This window comes from Crotalus tigris, unplaced genomic scaffold (genome assembly GCF_016545835.1).
Source record: "Crotalus tigris isolate CLP2741 ecotype Arizona unplaced genomic scaffold, ASM1654583v1 scf7180000018682.9941245338:1185362, whole genome shotgun sequence".
NCBI classification, from domain to species: domain Eukaryota; kingdom Metazoa; phylum Chordata; class Lepidosauria; order Squamata; family Viperidae; genus Crotalus; species Crotalus tigris.
In genome coordinates, this window is record NW_024097143.1 from 782,747 (window position 1) to 801,397 (window position 18,651).

The window sequence follows — 18,651 nt, forward strand, 5'->3', positions numbered from 1 at the left end:
GATAGTTGCAGAGGAGCAGTGGCATCCTCTGTGCACCAAGTATCTCCTTTGGGCCAACAGGGTAAAGATTGGCTAGTAAAATGGCCTATCATATAGCTGCACCAACCGCAAGCCACAAGATCAGCTAAGCAAACGGACCCACCGTGGAGAACTCAGTGAGACTTTCCTTTTACCTCTATTTTCTTTATGCCTGTGAAAAGTTTTTTTTTCTTTTGGAATTACTCCCTTTTCTGGTGAAGTGGCTTTTTAAATGGAGGAAGAGAAGCACAAAGGATTAAATTTATTTTTGTTTTATTGTTGATTTTATCTTTGGAGATTGGGAGCCTCAAGAAAGTTTTTTATAATATTTGGAGAATACTGCTTGCTTTTACCTTTATGGTGTCTGGAAGGATTGAACATTTGATTACTTTTTGAGAGACACTCTGACAAATTTATTCATTGAACTTGCTACCTTTTCTTTGCTGGAAAAGCTTTTATTTTGTACAAAGGAAAAAGGCAAGGAAACTGGGAGGAGATGGATATTGTGATCATTTTTTACATATAGTCTCCTTTAAAAGGATAAGGATTTGAAAGATAATAAAGATGGAGGAAACTGGTGTAGATATTACTTATAAATATATTTTGGACAAAATTTTGGAAAATACGGAGAAGATAATTGCCTGTTCAAAGGAGATTTCTTTATTTCAACAAGGCAAAAGACAAGGACTAAGTGAAACATCAGTTTATACACAAGAGGCTTGTGCCTTGCTTATTGAGGTGGAAGAAGTAAATCCACAGTTGGACAATCAATTGATTTTGGAAAAAAGATTTGATATCAATAGACAAAGGACTTATAATAAGGAACTGGACGATCTTGTTTCAGAAGGACAAGTTGGTTGGCAGACGCCATTTGAATTTGAGGTAGAGAAAAAAACATGGGAAGAAGAGAAACATGTGATTAAAGAGGACAATATAAAAGAAAGGATTTTAAGTGAAATTTACTTAATGTTAAAAGAAAGGGGAAATGATGTTGTGCTACAAGTCATTCAGATTAATTACAACTTTTATACTAATTTAACAAAATGTATAAGGGGAGCTTTCCTTTTGGAGTGTATAGTGTGGCAGACGGAGACCCGATTATGGAAACCTGTTTGGACTAGAAAGAAACCCAGAATAAGATAAAAATATTAAATCTGATTATAGTAATGTGGTAAAGGCCTTACAGCGATTTGGACTGAGTTGGACTTGGATTTTGTTAAAATGGCTTTATATGTTTTTATTATTAGAGATGGCATAATGAGAAAAGAACTGAAATATGGGAAATGATGAAATTAATTATTGGAGATTTGGAGGCATAGTGAAAAACAACAGAAGATTGATGAGAAAGAGAAGAATTTATTTTTGGAGTTAATAATGCTTAAATAAAAAAACAATTGGGGTACCTGAATAGTAAATGAATATGTTAGTTTAAGATTAAATATTTGTAAAATTAAGAAAGCATAATACAGGATTTTTGGGATGGATAATGAGTTTGTAAACTTTTATTGATTAATGAAATTCATATAGAGTAACATATTCAATGAAAATTTGTTTTAGAAATGTTTTAATAAGCCTATAATAACATAAATAGACAGCAAATGTTAGTTTATTTTTAATTATATAACTTGGATGAGATGTTATATTAGTGAATGAATTGGTTTTAGAAAGATATTGACTTGATTATAATGTTCTTAAGAAATGTAATTTTATAGATTAATTTTTTATTGATTCATATAGTTGATGATTAGATATAGTGATGAATGAATTCATTTGAAAATGTATTAATTTAAATATAATATTCTATATAGATAGAGAGGGAAATTTTTAAGAAATACATATGTACTATGTTATTGCTTGTTTTTTTAAAAAATGGATCACCATGTTTCCACGTGGGTTCTTAAGCTGTGTTGGTATAAAATGGAAAACTAATAAAAATTGTTTTGAAAAAAAAAAGAAAAAAATAGTTCACAATTCACACATACAACACACACACACACAACACACACTATTAACCTGAAGTTAAACGTCCAGTAAAGTGCCCTCTTTCTCTGATCATCCTTGCTTCTTCTTTTAACCTGTTTTAGTTTCTCTGAATTCTTTTTAACTTGTGAGATTCAGAAGTAGAGATCAGTTTTAGATCATTTTGAACTGTTTCTGTCTCATACTATATTAGCCACTTTTGTGTCATCTGCAAATCTGATAAGAGAACATTCAAGTCATGAATAAAATACAAAATGCCAGTCTCACTAGTAAACCAGAATGAACTTTTTACACTACTCCTGCTTATCACTGAATCAATTTTATTCCAAACTGAGATTCTGTGTGAAAAAATTCCCTTTTCTAGATAGCCAGGTATGGAATAATGTTTACCTTAATTTAATGTCATATAAACATTGGTTATAAATTGTCACATCCTCTAGTCTACAGAATCACACCAAAGGCCTAAAAAATTCAGGGTCCCATTTTTCCACATTATATTTATTCATATTTCACAGTTCCTAACTGTCCATTTTCCTCAAGAAGGACTCTGCATGGTGTTAAGTAGAATATCAACATATAAAACAGTACATAAAAATTAAAATGTTTGTTATGTCCCGAGCCTTTGCAAACGGCTCGGGCGTTTGCAGGCAGTCCCGGGCAGGTGCAAAGCTGCCCGGGACCAGACAGGCTGTCGCCAGCGCCGTGCGCATGCGCGGGTGCTGGCGCGGGAAAAGTAACCCATTTACCCGGGAGTTGCCTATATAAGAGGCTGCGAGGCGTTTGGGCGAGGCTGAAGCCATCTTCATGTAAGCTGAACGCTGAATAAATGAAACTGAGAACTCCAGCTGCTTCTCGTGTCTGTTTTCCCGCCACGGACTCAACACTGGCGACGAAGGTGGGATGCCTTGCACTACCTGGAAAGGAAGAAGTGTAAGCTTACCCAAGGAGTCCTGAGCGGCGAAAGAGGAACGGCGTCGACTCGGCAGCTGCCCGCCAATCCGGTGCGCATTCGGGGGTAGGCTGGCTGATAGACCCGTCTCCTGAAGATCCGAAGATGGCGAAAATCGGAAGGCTTTCGGAATTCGACGTCTCACATCCAGAGCGGTGGGAGTCCTACGTATCCAGAATGGAGAACTACTTCAAGGCAAACCAAGTGAGGGAAGATAGCTTGAAGGCGGCCACCCTGCTTTGCGTTTGCGGCCAAGATGCCTTCGAAATCGCAGAAAACCTTGCAGCACCTGTCCCAGTAGAGTCTGTAAGCTACGCAGACCTGAAGAAGCTGCTGAAGGAGCACTTCAACCCCAGGGTGTCCGTTATCTCATGGCGCCACACCTTCGAACAAAGAGATCAACGGTCCGGTGAGTCAGCCAAGGAATACATCGCCGCGTTACGGAAGGCCGCCAAGCCCTGCGAGTTCAAGGACCTCGAGGAACGACTGAGGGACCGATTCGTGTGCGGGTTAAGGCATCGCGAGCTACAACAGAGACTTTTCGCAAAGGAAGAATTATCCTTCCAAGACGCCTTAAGGGAAGTCACCGCAGAAGAAGCAGCAGGCGGCGCCGTCAAAAACATGCGGCCGATCAGAAACAGTGCAGAGGGTGCGTCCGTGCACCAGGAAGACGTCCGACGAAACTCCGAGGAGGATCCGGACGAGGAAGTCGACCGTCTACACCCCGCGAGGGAAGAAAACCAGAAGGGAAGCTCTTCGGCTCCGCTCAAGTGCATCGACTGTGGAGGTCGCCACAGGAGAACCGACTGCAAGTTCCGCTCCGCTACCTGCCGGACATGCGGTAAACAAGGGCATATTGCAGCTGTGTGCCTGGGCCGACGAAAGGCACAACCCCAAGAAGAACGCCTGAAGGGTACCAGATTCCCCAGCCAGAATAGGGTAGGTTTTTGCGCTTCGCGAAGAAGCATCTGTAGAACAGGCACACACAAGCCCATGAAGAAAAAGCTGTCACTCAACGTGAAGCTACAAGGGGTTCCATTATCTATGGAACTAGACACAGGGTCTGCCCTGTCCATCATTTCATTGCATACATTTAGGAAGATTTGTTCCAGAAGTGGGTCTAAGGCCAAGTTAAGGCCTTCTGATATTGTATTAACAGATTTTCAGAACTCAAGAGTGTGTGTTAAGGGGGAGGCCACCCTTAACGTGCAATACAAGAGTTTTGAAGGTCCACTAGACTTATTAGTAGTAGGGGGTGAACGAACGAGTCTCATAGGACTCGATTGGTTTGAGGCCCTGGGGATACACGTCACAGGACTCAATAGCTTACAAACACTCGACCTACAGGAAGTCTGCAAAGAATTTGCAGATGTTTTCAGCCCCCAGCTGGGCACATTCAAAGGACCACCTGTGTCCTTAAAGCTAGACCCCACTGTCACTCCCATTAGGATTAAAGCAAGAAGGGTCCCTTTTGCTTTAAAAAGTAGATTGCCTCTGCCAGTAGTAGAAGCTGACCCCGCGCCAGCTGTCAACATTCTATCAATCCAAGCCTTGCCCGAGCTCCCTCTTAGTGCCAGGGATGTTACCGCTGAAACAGGTACAGATCACACACTTTCACGTGTCCGCTCCTGGGTCCTGTCCGGGTGGCCTGAGCACTGCCCTAGTCCTGAGTTTCAGAGTTTCTGGTCCAAAAGAAATGAACTGTCCCTTTTTCAGGGTTGTCTGCTTTGGGGAAACAGAGTTGTCATTCCCACCTCAATGAGGACTAGGGTCTTAGAATCCCTCCACGAGGGTCATCCTGGCATTGTTCGTATGAAGGCTCTTGCACGCAGCCACTTGTGGTGGCCTGCTTTAGATAAAGATATTGAGGCTAAGGTACACGCATGCCACCTGTGCCAACGATCTCGCCCAGAGATGCCCCAAGCTCCTGTGCATAGATGGGAGGAAACACAGTCCCCATGGTCTAGGGTGCACATTGACTACGCTGGGCCCTTTCAGGGCCAGTTCTTCTTGGTCCTTGTTGACAGCCATTCAAAATGGCTTGAGGTTGTGCCTGTCTCATCCACCACCACTGCAAAGACTATTCAGGTACTGAGGGGGATTTTTGCTGCACACGGGCTGCCAGATGTCATTGTGTCCGACAACGGCCCTCAATTCACCTCCTCCGAATTCCAAGCTTTCTTACAGGCAAACCTGATTCGTCATGCCACGTCTGCGCCTTTTCACCCGTCCACCAACGGTATGGCTGAACGCATGGTGCGCATCGCAAAGGACGCCTTGAAGAGACTCACCTACGGGGACTGGCATCACAGGTTGGCTGACTTTCTCCTTTCTTATCGCACCACACCGTCCACTTCTACAGGGAGAAGTCCAGCTGAACTTCGTTGGGGGCGCCAACTTACTACTAGACTTGACCGGTTGCATCCGGACAGACTGCCTTCATCTACCTCACATCCTAGGGCACCTAGACAACTACTTGTGGGTGCCCCGGTTTGGGCTCGCAATTACGGGCCTGGTCATACATGGGTCCCCGCTTCTGTGTCCAGGATCACAGGTCCTCTCTCCTACGAGGTTGCCCTGGACAACGGTCGTGTCCTGCGTCGGCACATCGACCAACTTCGCTCTAGGCGAGACTTTTCTGCTGAGACTCCTGGGTCTTTTCCAGGGGGGGAGGGGGACCCTTTGGAGCAAAGGGAAGGGCAAGAGCTACTGCCCATCTCCACTGAGGGAGCCACAAACGGCTTGTCCCAAGGTTCTGCAATTGCTCCGAAAAGAAAGTCATGGAGCTTACCCACACAACAGGCACTCACACCTACTCCAGCCAGGGAGTCACCCCGGGGGCATACTCACTTTCCACACACATCACACAGCACTCCAGCAACGGAGGATACCCGGGGGCATCCCAACAAATCATTCCCCGCAAGAGAACTGGCACACAATTCCCAAGGTTGGCCTGACCTTACCCCAAATCCTACAGGGGTTCAAACATACACAGAGTTAGTCGAGGAACCAAGTCCCGACTACAACAACCCTAGCACAAATCAGGGAACACCTGAGTTTTGGGAAAGTACAGAAACCCACACGAGCCCGAACACAGAATGGGGTTCAGGGAATGGACAGCCTCCTGACAGGTCTTGGACTGACCTAGGAGGTTCTACAGAGACGCCCAGCAGCGGCTATCACTTCAAGGGGCCTGAGGGTCTACAGCTAGGTAGGTCAACCAGGTCACAAAGTAACAGAAGCCCTGGCCTGATGAGCCCGGTGGGCAAGCAAGCAGGCCAGGCATCGGGGCACAGTCCTTGGAAGACACCAGGACACAATAGAGAGAACAGGCTCACGCCTCCCTCCAGTCAGGGGACTTATGCCAGTAACCCGGAGCTAAGAAGGTCACAGAGAGCAAAGAAATCTCCTAAGTATCTAGAAGATTACATAACATTGCTGGCAAGGCAAAAGCCAGTAATCAGTGGGAGCCCTGGGGAGCAAAATGTCATATAAAATAAATGTTGTATGTTGGTAGTAGTTTTAGCCCGGGGAAAGGGGTGTTATGTCCCGAGCCTTTGCAAACGGCTCGGGCGTTTGCAGGCAGTCCCGGGCAGGTGCAAAGCTGCCCGGGACCAGACAGGCTGTCGCCAGCGCCGTGCGCATGCGCGGGTGCTGGCGCGGGAAAAGTAACCCATTTACCCGGGAGTTGCCTATATAAGAGGCTGCGAGGCGTTTGGGCGAGGCTGAAGCCATCTTCATGTAAGCTGAACGCTGAATAAATGAAACTGAGAACTCCAGCTGCTTCTCGTGTCTGTTTTCCCGCCACGGACTCAACAATGTTAGAGTTGAAATTTTGGAATTAAACTTTTAAAAGGTTATTTAAAAATTAGCAGAGCAAGAGTAATTATATTCACTTAAAATAAAGGTAAAGGAGAGATCTGTTGCCCCTAACAACTCCACGACTGCATGTTCCTTTAGGCTCCCCACACAAGAATGTAGACAGTGGACTCCTCATTTAGTTTATTTTGCTTATGAACTGGTAGAAATTTTTATCCTTGGCCATTCTAGCAGGAAGTAAATGACTGTTTTTCATCCTCACAGAAGCCCTGAAAAATAGTTTAAAGTGAGATGTCTACTTCAAGGTAATCAGGTGCAGGGGAAGGAGGAGTAGTTAGAGTCCAGACAGGCCCCTAAATATTGGCTTCTGCTAGACGCCATGCCTTTAGTCCAGACTAGAGGTAGAGATGAATATTTATTCTTTTAAAAAAAAATCTTTGTTCTTAACTGTTTTAATCTGTGGTTTGGTTCATATCTTTATATTGTTTTGCTATATTGTTCTAAACTGCCCGGAATAATTTGGTGAGATGGGTAGGAAATAAATAAATAAATAATAAACAAACAAATAAATAAATAAACCAGCTTTAGTTTATAACCCCACCAATAGTGCAGCACGTTTGGCATATACTATAGCCAAAGCATAGCCAAAACCCAATTTTATCTGAAACTTGACATTATTCTATACAAGCCAAGATTCTGAGAATCTGCCTTGTTATCAATGTCCTAACTGCAGCTCAGTTTTTGATTTGTAAAATTTGCTTACCTCCACAGAAGAAAATAATGAGGATAAAACATGTAATGGAGCACCAGTGGATTAACACATATGTACTTGCCCCTTTCTGTGGAACAGCTATTTTAGCTTAGGTTATTTTGCAAGCAGAATGGAAGGATATGAGACCACCCATTTATAGCTTATTCCAGTAAGATTTGGGAGGAAACTGAGATTGAGATTGAGAAGTATGAATGTGATGATGCTGGGAATAGTATGGCCTGAGAATGAGACGAAGGCAACATCTCAACAAGAAACATTGAGATGGCTCCTTGGTAATGTTCATAATTTGACAATTACAGTCTTTTATAATTATTAAAGTTTTTAATATGACCAATATTCATATTAACTTGTGCATTTAGCTTTTTAACTTTGTAGTTCACTTCCCAGAGTAACTTGATTGTGGGATGGGTGGCTATATAAATCAGAATGGATGCACAAACAATTATTAAAGGAGAATGTTTGTAGCTCAGGTTGAAATAAGGAGTCCTTGGTGCTCTCTCAGCTTGGTTGTCTGTGGAGATTCTCAGTCACCCAGGTCATGGCTATCTCAAAGGTGCTTTTTAAAAGGCAACTAGAATTCCTTGGTTTTTTCCTTGAAAACATCTCTCTTGAAAACACTATGATACTCATCCAAGAAGTGTAAGGACCTGCCCCAGCTGATCCTCTCACTAAAGCACAACTCTTGACTCCATATGGTTAATCAAAGGAGCTTTTACTGAGAGAAAGTGGTTGCAGTAAAGACAGGAAGAATCCAATGGTAAAGCACAAAGCAATTCTTCCCATTCCAAAACCCCCTGACCAGTTCACTAGCAGCCAATGCATTGCCGCAAGGTTGTTTTGAGAAAGTTGAGGTACAAGTCTGATAATGGGTCATCCTCAGGGCACAGCGACCTTGGAGTCAGGCTGGAACCAGCTTCGAGGGAGTCCATCTCATCATTAAAGATGATCCCCCCTCCCTAATTCCCATATGGTTACAGCAAAAGCGAAAGCATGCAAAGAATGCTCTCCCCCAGAGCCTCCTTCTCCCCCTCCAACAGAATGGCGGGGCACCCAAAAGGGGACCTGACAAGAAGCTTCTTCTGTTCTTCCATTGTGAATTAGCAATGAGCACTGCCCTCTAGTGTTGGGCACGACTGGACAGGAGGCAGTGCTTTACCTTTGCCCTTACCTGGAACCAGAAGTTATTACTGAAGATGAAAAAAATTCCCTCTGGGAACACTTGAGATGAATTCACTGGATTTACAAATGCAACTGGATGATCATTTAAAAATGAAAAAAGACACTGCGGATTTATCATAAGTAGAAACATAAGAGATTTGTTGCAATTACTTCACAGAAATTACAGGTAGACTTGAAAAATGATAAGAACTTTGAGAGACGAGGAAAAGATACTAGGAAAAACAGAAGTTAATATAATACTTATGAGACTAAAGGATGGCTTTGAGGAAGAAAAAACAAAAGGTAAAATGGATTTATCTGATTATACTTAAATAATGAGTTCAAATTTCTGCTACCCAAAGAGTTATCTGGGTAATATTTCTGTTGGAAATGTTTAATGGGGTAATGGATTAATTCCTGATATCTAAATAAGAGGTTATTATCTTTGGCAAGGTTTAATAGTTTCTTATTTCTTTTTGAATGTTTAATTATTAAGAGAGGGAAAGGGGCTAAATACACATGTTGTTAGGCATTTTTGCTAATTTTTACTGGACCTTTGCTAATTATAACGAAAGCTCAAGATGAAGGGGGTGTTTAAATTAAATGGTGTGATGTAGCAATGAAGTAGTACCTGAATATATTTTAAGGGGAAAAGAGGAGTTGTTAATGTTAAATATACTTGCTAGGAATGAAATATAATTTCTTTCTTAGTTTCTTTCTTAAACTATTTTTGTAATAGTTTTTTCTGCTGATTTTATCTGCTTAATATAATCCTTAATAAAATTATGTCACTAATGTCATCCTTTCTTCTTTTCCTTTCTCCTTCTTTCTACTGCTACATCTAAGCTCTTTCTCAGGTACAATCATGAGAATAACAAATGATACAATGAACTGCTAAACAAGATGAAAGACTGTTACTAAGGATGATGAATGTTGCTGCTATAGTTTGATTGTGACTGTGGACTGAGATTTTTGACGTGCTAACCAGACATTTATTTTTCCATGATGATGATACTGTACTCCATTTTGAACTTTATTTTATTAGTTCCAGATATATATGTCCTTGATGTGTTCAAACTGAACTTGGGAAATCTATTTGTAGCACCACCCCCAAAGGGACTGCTAAAGTCTGGGCCCTTCTGACCTCCTCTTTGGCTGGCTGCCAGCCCAAGGGGTCTCTCATGTTGGCACCTCTGCCTGACAGGGGATGTAGCATGGTAATGCTCAGTCACGGTCAGCAGCCACGCACATGGGGCAATGATGATCAATCTCTTTCAACAGTAACTCACGTGGGATGATAATAGTCAACCTCAGGCAGTAAGAACTTACAGGAGACGATGGTAGTTAGTTCCTGGTAACAGCAGCTGGTGTACAACAATGGTAGTTAGTCCCTAGTAACAGTAACCTGCTTAGGACGATGTTAGCCAGTCTCTGATAGTAGCAACTTGCCTAAGACAATGGTAGTCAGTCTCTGGTGACAGCAACTTGCCTAAGACAATGTTAGTCAGTCTCTGGTAACAGTGACTTGCCTAGAGCAATGATAGTCAGTCTCTGGTGACAGCAACTTGCCTAAGACAATGGTAGTCAGTCTCTGGTGACAGCAACTTGCTTAAGACAATGGTAGTTAGTCTTTGATAACAGCAACTTGTCTAGAGCGATGGTAGTCAATCTCTGGTGACAGCAATTTGCTTAAGACAATGTTAGTCAGTCTCTAATAACAGCAACTTGCCTAGAACAAGGGTAGTCTTCCTCTTTTCTTCCCTCCTCAGAGCCACGCCCTGCCGCCAGACCCACAGCAGCTGCTGGAGTTCCTCACTTCCCTGCCAGATCAGGAGGTCTCCCACAAAACCTCTCAGCCAGCCCCATTCTCACCCCAGCCTTGCTACATATTGAAAGTAGATAAATTTTCTAGCAAAAAGAGAGAAAAGATTAGCTTAATGAAGGAGCGTATTGATCCATTGATCTCATTTGTGCTCAAATCCAGATAACTTTCAACAGTTCTCACAAATTCCAGAATATTCATAGTAATGCCCCCAAAGAAGACAGTATTTAGAAAAGGAGGATGGACTCAATTAAAGTCTCAAATTGTCATTGAGATACTTAATTGGCCATGTTGGAGAGCTTGCATGTTGGAAAAGATCTAGCTATCATGTCACTAGTTGTTGATACCCAAATGGCAGCCCATAATCAATCAATCCCTGAGTACCTACTCATACTGTAGACCCATACAGGGCAATATTCAGAAAAGTCTTCATGAAAATATTGTTGGCATTAGTATATATCATGATCTTGGGGTAACTTTCTGGAGAATCGTTCAGGAAGAATGCTTCATCAGTACCAGAAAAAATGAATTATAATGTTCCCACTGGCTAGCGACAAAGTATTCCACTGTTTTCCCATATGACAATCTTTAGCATCTCAAGAATAGGTTTCTAGGGTAAAGGCGATCAAAGGTCCCTGAATTGTTCCTCACCTGGCTCTTAAATTTGGACTATGCTCCTGAGCCATGCTAAATTATTTTCTCCAACTGCACACCTGTGTAATGAGGATGAAACATGTAATGGAGCACCAGATATGTACCTGCCCATTTCTATGGAACAGTTATTTTAGCTTTGGCTATTTTCCAAGCAGAATGGAAGGATATGAGACCACCCATTTATAGATTATTCCAATATGATTTGAAAGGAAACTAGATATAAATTTAGAATCATGAATGTGATGATGTTGGGAAGCATATGGCTTACAAGCAAGGTTGGGCCATTTTAATGATAATGAGTTCAGAGTTCCAGTGAAGCCAAAATAAAGAGTAAAGAGAAGCTTCAGAAAATGTAGCCTCCAAGAGGGAAAACAACAGAGTACCTCTATCTGCATTAAAAGGGATGGGATGGGATGGGATGGGATGGGGTGGGGCGGGAAGAGAAGAGAAGAGAAGAGAAGAGAAGAGAAGAGAAGAGAAGAGAAGAGAAGAGAAGAGAAGAGAAGAGAAGAGAAGAGAAGAGAAGAGCTTTATTTGGCCAAGTAATTTGTGAGATACTATTCAGATGAGCAGAATCCCTGCATTTTCTGCCAAGGCATTTTGGTTGAAATTGACAACTGTATGCAAAGTCCTGACTGCCAAACATTTTCTGGAAGGAAGGGAGAACTGGAGATTGCCCATATGGACTTCAAAGAGTTGGTTTTTATGAGCACAGAGAAGAAACTGTCCTTTTCTCAGCCACTTATGATCAAAGTCATAGATTCCATCATGCTTTGAGCTGTAAATGCAGCCTTTCAGGAGGGGAAGGTTTAAGGCATATGGTAATAATTCTGCCAGCTTCATTCAGAGCAATATCTACTTTCTCAGCATGCGTTGATTTATACCAGACTGGGCCCAATGTACACCAAACTGGAATAATGGGAATAATAGGGTAGTATTCAGAAAAGGTGGGTGGACTCAATTAGAGTCTCAAATTGTCATTGAAATACTTAAATGTCCATGTTGGAGAGGTTACATATTGGAGAAAGTCCAGCTATTAGGTCACTAGTTGTTGATACCAACATGGCAGCCTATAATCAATCAACTCCTGAGTACATATTCATACTATAAAACCCATATAGGACAGTATTCAGTAAAGTCTTCATAAAAAATGATGTTAATATGTATCATGAACTTGCAGGAACTATCCTGGAATATCTGATCTTCATTAAGGAAGATGACCTCATCAATACCAGACAGAGTGAATTATTATGTCCCCACTGGCTAGTGAAAAAGTATCCCATTGTTTTACCACATGATAATATTTAGCATCTCAAAAATAGGTTTTGAAGGTAAAGGAAGTCAAAGGTCCCTGAATTGTTCCCCACCTGACTTTTAAATTCAGACTATACCCCCTGAACCATGCCAAATTCTTTTCTCCAACTACACACCACTGTTGCCTCAATCATTCCCAATTCCCCTTCTAATTATTAAAATCATTGTTATTTATTCTATTTTTAAAAGGGCTTATGGGATTTCCACCACTACACTTAGTTTTAATGCAATGCAACAAAAAGAGAATATACAAGAACTGATTAGGTGACCTGTAACTACCTCAAACACTGCTGAATGAAGAGGTGGAATTAGGCAAGAGTTGTGTTAGTTTGAAACTGCAGGTTCCTCCTTCAGTTCTGGAACAAATTAGAAAAATCTTCACTTCAGAGAAGTTATTTTGTAAGCTCTGAGATCCAACACTGTGACAGAGAGAGAGAACTATAGGAAGGATCTCCATCAATATTCCAAATGCTACTGCTAACAATGCAGCTTTTTCTGCTTCTGCTTCTGTCCCAATTTCCCTCTGCCATAATGCAGATGACATGTCCATTGAACATGGCAATAGAAAGATTGAAGGAGTTTAATTTCTACAAGCCAGGAGACTACCTGATTACGGGGATTACTTCTAAAATAATTTCTCAATTTTACCCATATATTTTCTCCAAGCCTCCAATTTATGGATTAAGAAGGTAATTTCTTGCATTTCCTGCATTGGATGAGGAGAGCACATCTTTCTCCTTCTGTCCTGGCCACTTTTTACAGAGGCATAATTGAGAGTGTCTTAACAAACTGCATCATTATTTGGTTTCATGGTAGCAGTGCCTCAGCTAGAAAGTCCATATAGAGAGTGGTAAGGACAGCTGAAAAGATTATAGGAAGCCCACTTCCCATTATTAAGGACATTGCTTATAAGAGCTATCAGCTTAGAGCTTGAAGCATTGTTAGAGACCCCACACACACACTTCAAGCTCTGTTTCTGTTGCTCCCCTCTGGAAGGAGATTTCGAACTATTTCTAGTAGGACTACCAGAATAGCTTTATTCCCTATGCTATCCATCTGGTAAACTCGCAAGATTCTTGCCATGTATATGCATACATCCAAACTAGACTATGTTGTTTCTCTGGGTCACATATGTGTATGTTGATATATGCATAATTTATTTTATTTTATTTTATTTTTGTCATGTTTATGCAGTGTATATTGGAGGTGGTTGAGAGCTGTATGCAACAAAATCTCATTTTAATGTATGCTGATTAGTGTACATTTAAAGTGACAACAAAGTTATTATTCTATTCTAGTCTAGTCTAGTCTAGTCTAGTCTATTTTTTTAATTGTTGGCATATACATGATTCTTGTGATAGAGTTTACCCTTTCCAATGTTTTCCCTTATCCCAATTCCTCACGTTGAAAAGAACAGGTCAATAGTGTTTCTCGCAGTTTGCTTTAGGGAAAAGAGTCCTGGGGCACCTGATGATTCTTGAAAAGCTGAGCATGCAAAGTTCCTTTTCAGTTCTTCTGCAAGAGTCAGTCTTAATTAAGCAATTTTGGCAACATCCTTGTAACATGATCTTTACTTGAGTGGGGTTCTTCCTGTTCTCAAATGATTTCCTTGATATTGTGGAGATTCAGAAAATATTTATTTTTGTTTATATTCTATAGTTTTATAGCTGTCCTCAATCACACAGTCAAGTGACTCAAAACCTTTGAGCTGAAGGCCACATCTTGAGCTGGCTTCCCACAATCTCCTCTCCTTTCCTACCTTGCTCTCTGTCCTTCCTTTCTTCCTTTCCAAAATTTCTTTCCAATTGATGCCTTTTACCTGCTTTACAAACTTTTGTGTCTTCTGTTTTACTTTTGTTTTAAATAAGAATAGCTTTTTTAAAAAAATCAAAGAGGATAGAGACGTTACATTATAAACTATTATTTTAGCTACAGGGGATCACATTAAAGATTTTGGAATAAAGGGCAGGAACTCCAAACACATAAATATTCTGCAGCAAAACAATCTCTGGCTCTAAAGAGGTTTTGTTGAATATTGGACAGTGAGTTATACAATTTTCTAGGTGATATAATTTGAAGAAATAATGCAATATTATGAGAACATCATATGCACATATGGTAAAACACTCCTTTGAGAATTCTGGAGGGGTACAAAGACTTCATTCTTTCCTCAAGGTTTGGACTAGGATGGGTGGAACTGTGAGAATGTCTGGCCTGGCTCCCAGAGTAAGGAATATGTTTTAGCCATGTTTTAGCAATATTTCTGACCCACCCAGAGTAATTCTATAGATGTTATTTTGCAGTGAGTCAACAATATTCCGTGACCTCTTGGTCTTCTTCTTGGCTGTTCATAAGATCAACCAGAATCCTAGGCTCTTACCCAACATCACCCTGGGCTACAATATCTATGATAACTTCCTCAATGCAAGGATAACATGTGAGGTCATCATGCACTTGCTGTCTACAGGGCAGGAGAATGTCCCAAATTATAGATGTGGAAGACAGAAAAATCTCCTGGCAGTTTTTGAAGAGACAGATTCTGAACACTTTGATCATATTTCTACCATCTTGGGCATCTACAAAATTCCACAGGTATGAAGCTAAAATGAGCTTAATCCGATGTTCTTCAAAATAGCCTAGGAGGCAGACCCAGATAAACCTGGAGGCAGAGATTAGATATTAAAAGGTCTAAAATATTTTTCTTTCCATAAAATACATACATATTTCTATTATCTCGCTGTCACAACATGGCTCAGAAACAATGCTTAGGCTTTGTGACTTCTCTTTTTCTGCCACTGAAAGTCTTTTTTCAAACAAACAAAACAGACTGTCTTGGGTCCCATGGTAGACTATCTAAATAAAGTTAGAGAAAGGAAGGAGAGATGTTAATGTACACAAATCTGTACAGTAAGGGAATAGTATAACATGGCCTGTTGCATAACTGTGTGTTTGTTGAAAAATCCACAATAGCGGGATGTAACAGTGGGACCTGCCCACTTTGGGAAATAAAAGTGTGAGTTGACTTTGTTTTAACTAATATTAAAATGAGTTAAAAAGTGAATCAGGAATATATGAGGGCTGAATAGTTAGTTTTAAATTGAAAAGTTAGTGACCAGTACTAAAGAGGTAAGCTTGTTCACAAAAATATAGAATGAAAACCTTTAAAAATACTGTAAAGATCTTCTAATCTAATTCCCTACCCAGAGCAAAAATCCCCAGACCATTGCAAATGGCTTTCTGAATTTTCCTTCAAAACCTCCAGTGATGGAGATCCAGGAGGCAGGCTAGATCTAGCAATAACTCTCATAATCATGAACTTCCTCATTTTTAAAAAATGGGTCTGAAACTCAAATTGCAAGAGAAAGATATGAAGGAAAAGTGAATGGGTTCATGGAAGATTGTAGAAAAGCTTGGAGAGCATAAAGGTCCATCCAGTCAGTAGCTTCAACATGCTTCCAAACTTCCATAAAACAGTGCAAAGTATCTCACCATAAATTTATTCTCCTTTACAAACAGGAGCTTGCCACAATTACAATTATCTTGAGTGTTTCAGAGTGAAGTTATTAAAATCAAGAAACTACCAAGAACAGAACAAACCCCACTTCCTTCTAGGACTGCTGACTACCTTGTTGGGTAATAAAATGTCTGCAAGAAAGCAATAGCAATAGCACTTAAACTATATACCACTTCACAGTGTTTTACAGCATTCTCTAAGCAGTTTACAGAGTTAACATATTGTCCCCAACAATCTGGGTCTTCATTTTACTGACCTCGGAAGGATGAAGGCTGAGTCAACTTTGAGCCAGTGAGGATAGAACTCCTGGCAATAAGCTGAATTAGCCTGTAATATTGCATTCTAACCACTGTGCCACCATGGCTCCAACTCAGCAGACCACCAAGGATCCCACAGTCCTTTGTATAATTAGAAAATACTAAAGCAGTGGACTGCATAATATCTACCTTCAGTTATTCAAATGCCTACTGATATGCAAAGCAACCAGATATTGTAGATTAATGAATGGTTAGAGACTCACACTAGAATGTTGGATTTAACCATCGCTCACAATTGGATACTTTTTTTTGTGAGAATGGCCCTGCTAAATCAGGAGAGTTTGCTATTCCAATGTGCCTATCTGACCTGAATTACTTGTGCAGTCTGATCTACTAGTTGAGTAATCTACAAACTATGTAGGGCTCATATGAGCTTCAGTTGTTGGCAGCAAAAGTGCCTAAATGCATCCACTTCATCATCCAGGCTTACCTGCATGGTAGAATTTGACCAGAAGGGTGTGCTGCATGAGGACCACCCTTGAGGATCAACTACAGATTACTTCAGAGCTTCCTAGGGTCAAAGGGAGCAAATAAATCAATAGAGAACACCAAGGGAACCATCACATTTCATGAGGTGAGGAAAGGTGCTTACATGTGAACATTTGACATTTAACATTAAAAGTTAAATGCCACAAACTACCAATCTTTTTTTCCCTCATAGGTTAACTATGGTGCTATCAGCCACATTCTTCAGCAAAGTCATCATTTTCCATTTTTCTACCAAATGACCCCAAAACAAGAACCTCCCTACTCAGCGATTGTCAAGCTGCTCCTGCATTTCCAATGGACATGGATCAGCCTCCTTTCTCAGGACAATGAAAGAGGAGAAAACTTTAAAAGAAGCTTGGAAACTCTAGCTATAAAAAATCGGATTTGCATTGTCCTCTCAGAAATTATCCCAGCGGCAAATCTAAATATACAAACTGGAGATTTTTTTGTACAAGAACAAAGAAAAATGTTCCTTCTCCTTATCAATATTCACATAAAAATTATAGTTTGTCAACTAGATTTTCATGCCACAGCAATGTTACTAACAATCATAATTTTTAATGAAAAGAAGAATACATTCATTGAGGGGAAAGTGTGGATTGCAACAACTTTGTCACATATAAGCATAAGAATGTTTTCCAACAAACTTGATCTCCAACGTAAACATGTTTTGTTTTCCTTCCTCACCCAGAAAAGCAGTGGACAATATTATAACTTTAATTCATATTCCTCTGCTGAGAAACAGATTGTAAAGGAAGCATTCCAGTGTTCCTATTCAAAGCCTGTGTTGTCTAAGAAGGTTTGGGAAAGATGCACAGAAAAAGAGAGCAGGCTATTACCACCCCATGATGAGCTTGCAAGAATGATAATTGAGGATGTCTCCGGGATTTCAAGAGCAATCCATGCTGTGGCCTCAGTCCTCCATGCCGCCTCTTCATCTCAAATGAGTAAGAGGAGGATGCTGGTTGGAGACCATCAGTCACCCCAGATTGTACAGCCATGGCAGGTAAGACTTCTCCTTTGAGGTTCCACTAATGCTCCCCTTTCTCTTCCTGCATATTAAAATGGACACAGGGACGGATGTGATATTCCAAACAGCAATTGCTCAATTTATAGTATTTGCAAGGGAGTGAGAGAAATTATAAAGATAATTCTTCCAAACTGAAACTACCTATACTGGTTTGGGATGCTGTAATGACAGGTATCTCATGGTGACCAAGCACTTCTCCCCATTTGCAAATTAAATAAGCTTCAGGATGCTCCAGCAATCCTCAGATCAGGTTCTGAATGATAGCTACAATATAGATCTATCCCTCTGCAGGATTTAGTTTGTTTACAGTTGGTTAAGAACAGTTTGTTACACAAATATATCTATGAAAATAATAAGAACCTCCAAACTAAGCATTTCAAGTATTTTTATTCTGCATCAGAATAAGTTCAATAACTATTAAAACACTCTGCATTATTTAATTTTAAGTTTTCTTAAAATTATTGTGCTGGGCTATGGTTTAGCAAATCACTTTAGTGATTCCTTCAGTAAAATGAAAGGCATATCTGAAAAAATAGCTGGTGTTCCAAGGAGAAGGAGCAAGAGAAAATACTGAATCATCCTCTTCAGACCAAAATGCTCAGCTGAAAAGGGTGAATTATTCATTGCATTTCCAATCCAGAATAATAGCCAGAAAAACATTGAATAAAGGTTCAAATGGGAACTTATATGTGCATGGCTAATTTTCTATCTTTGCAGCTTCATCAGTTCATGAGAAGCTTCCAGCTTCAAAACATTTCCAATAGTGGCATTTATTTGGATGAAAATGGAATTCTTGCTGCTGACTTTGATATCAT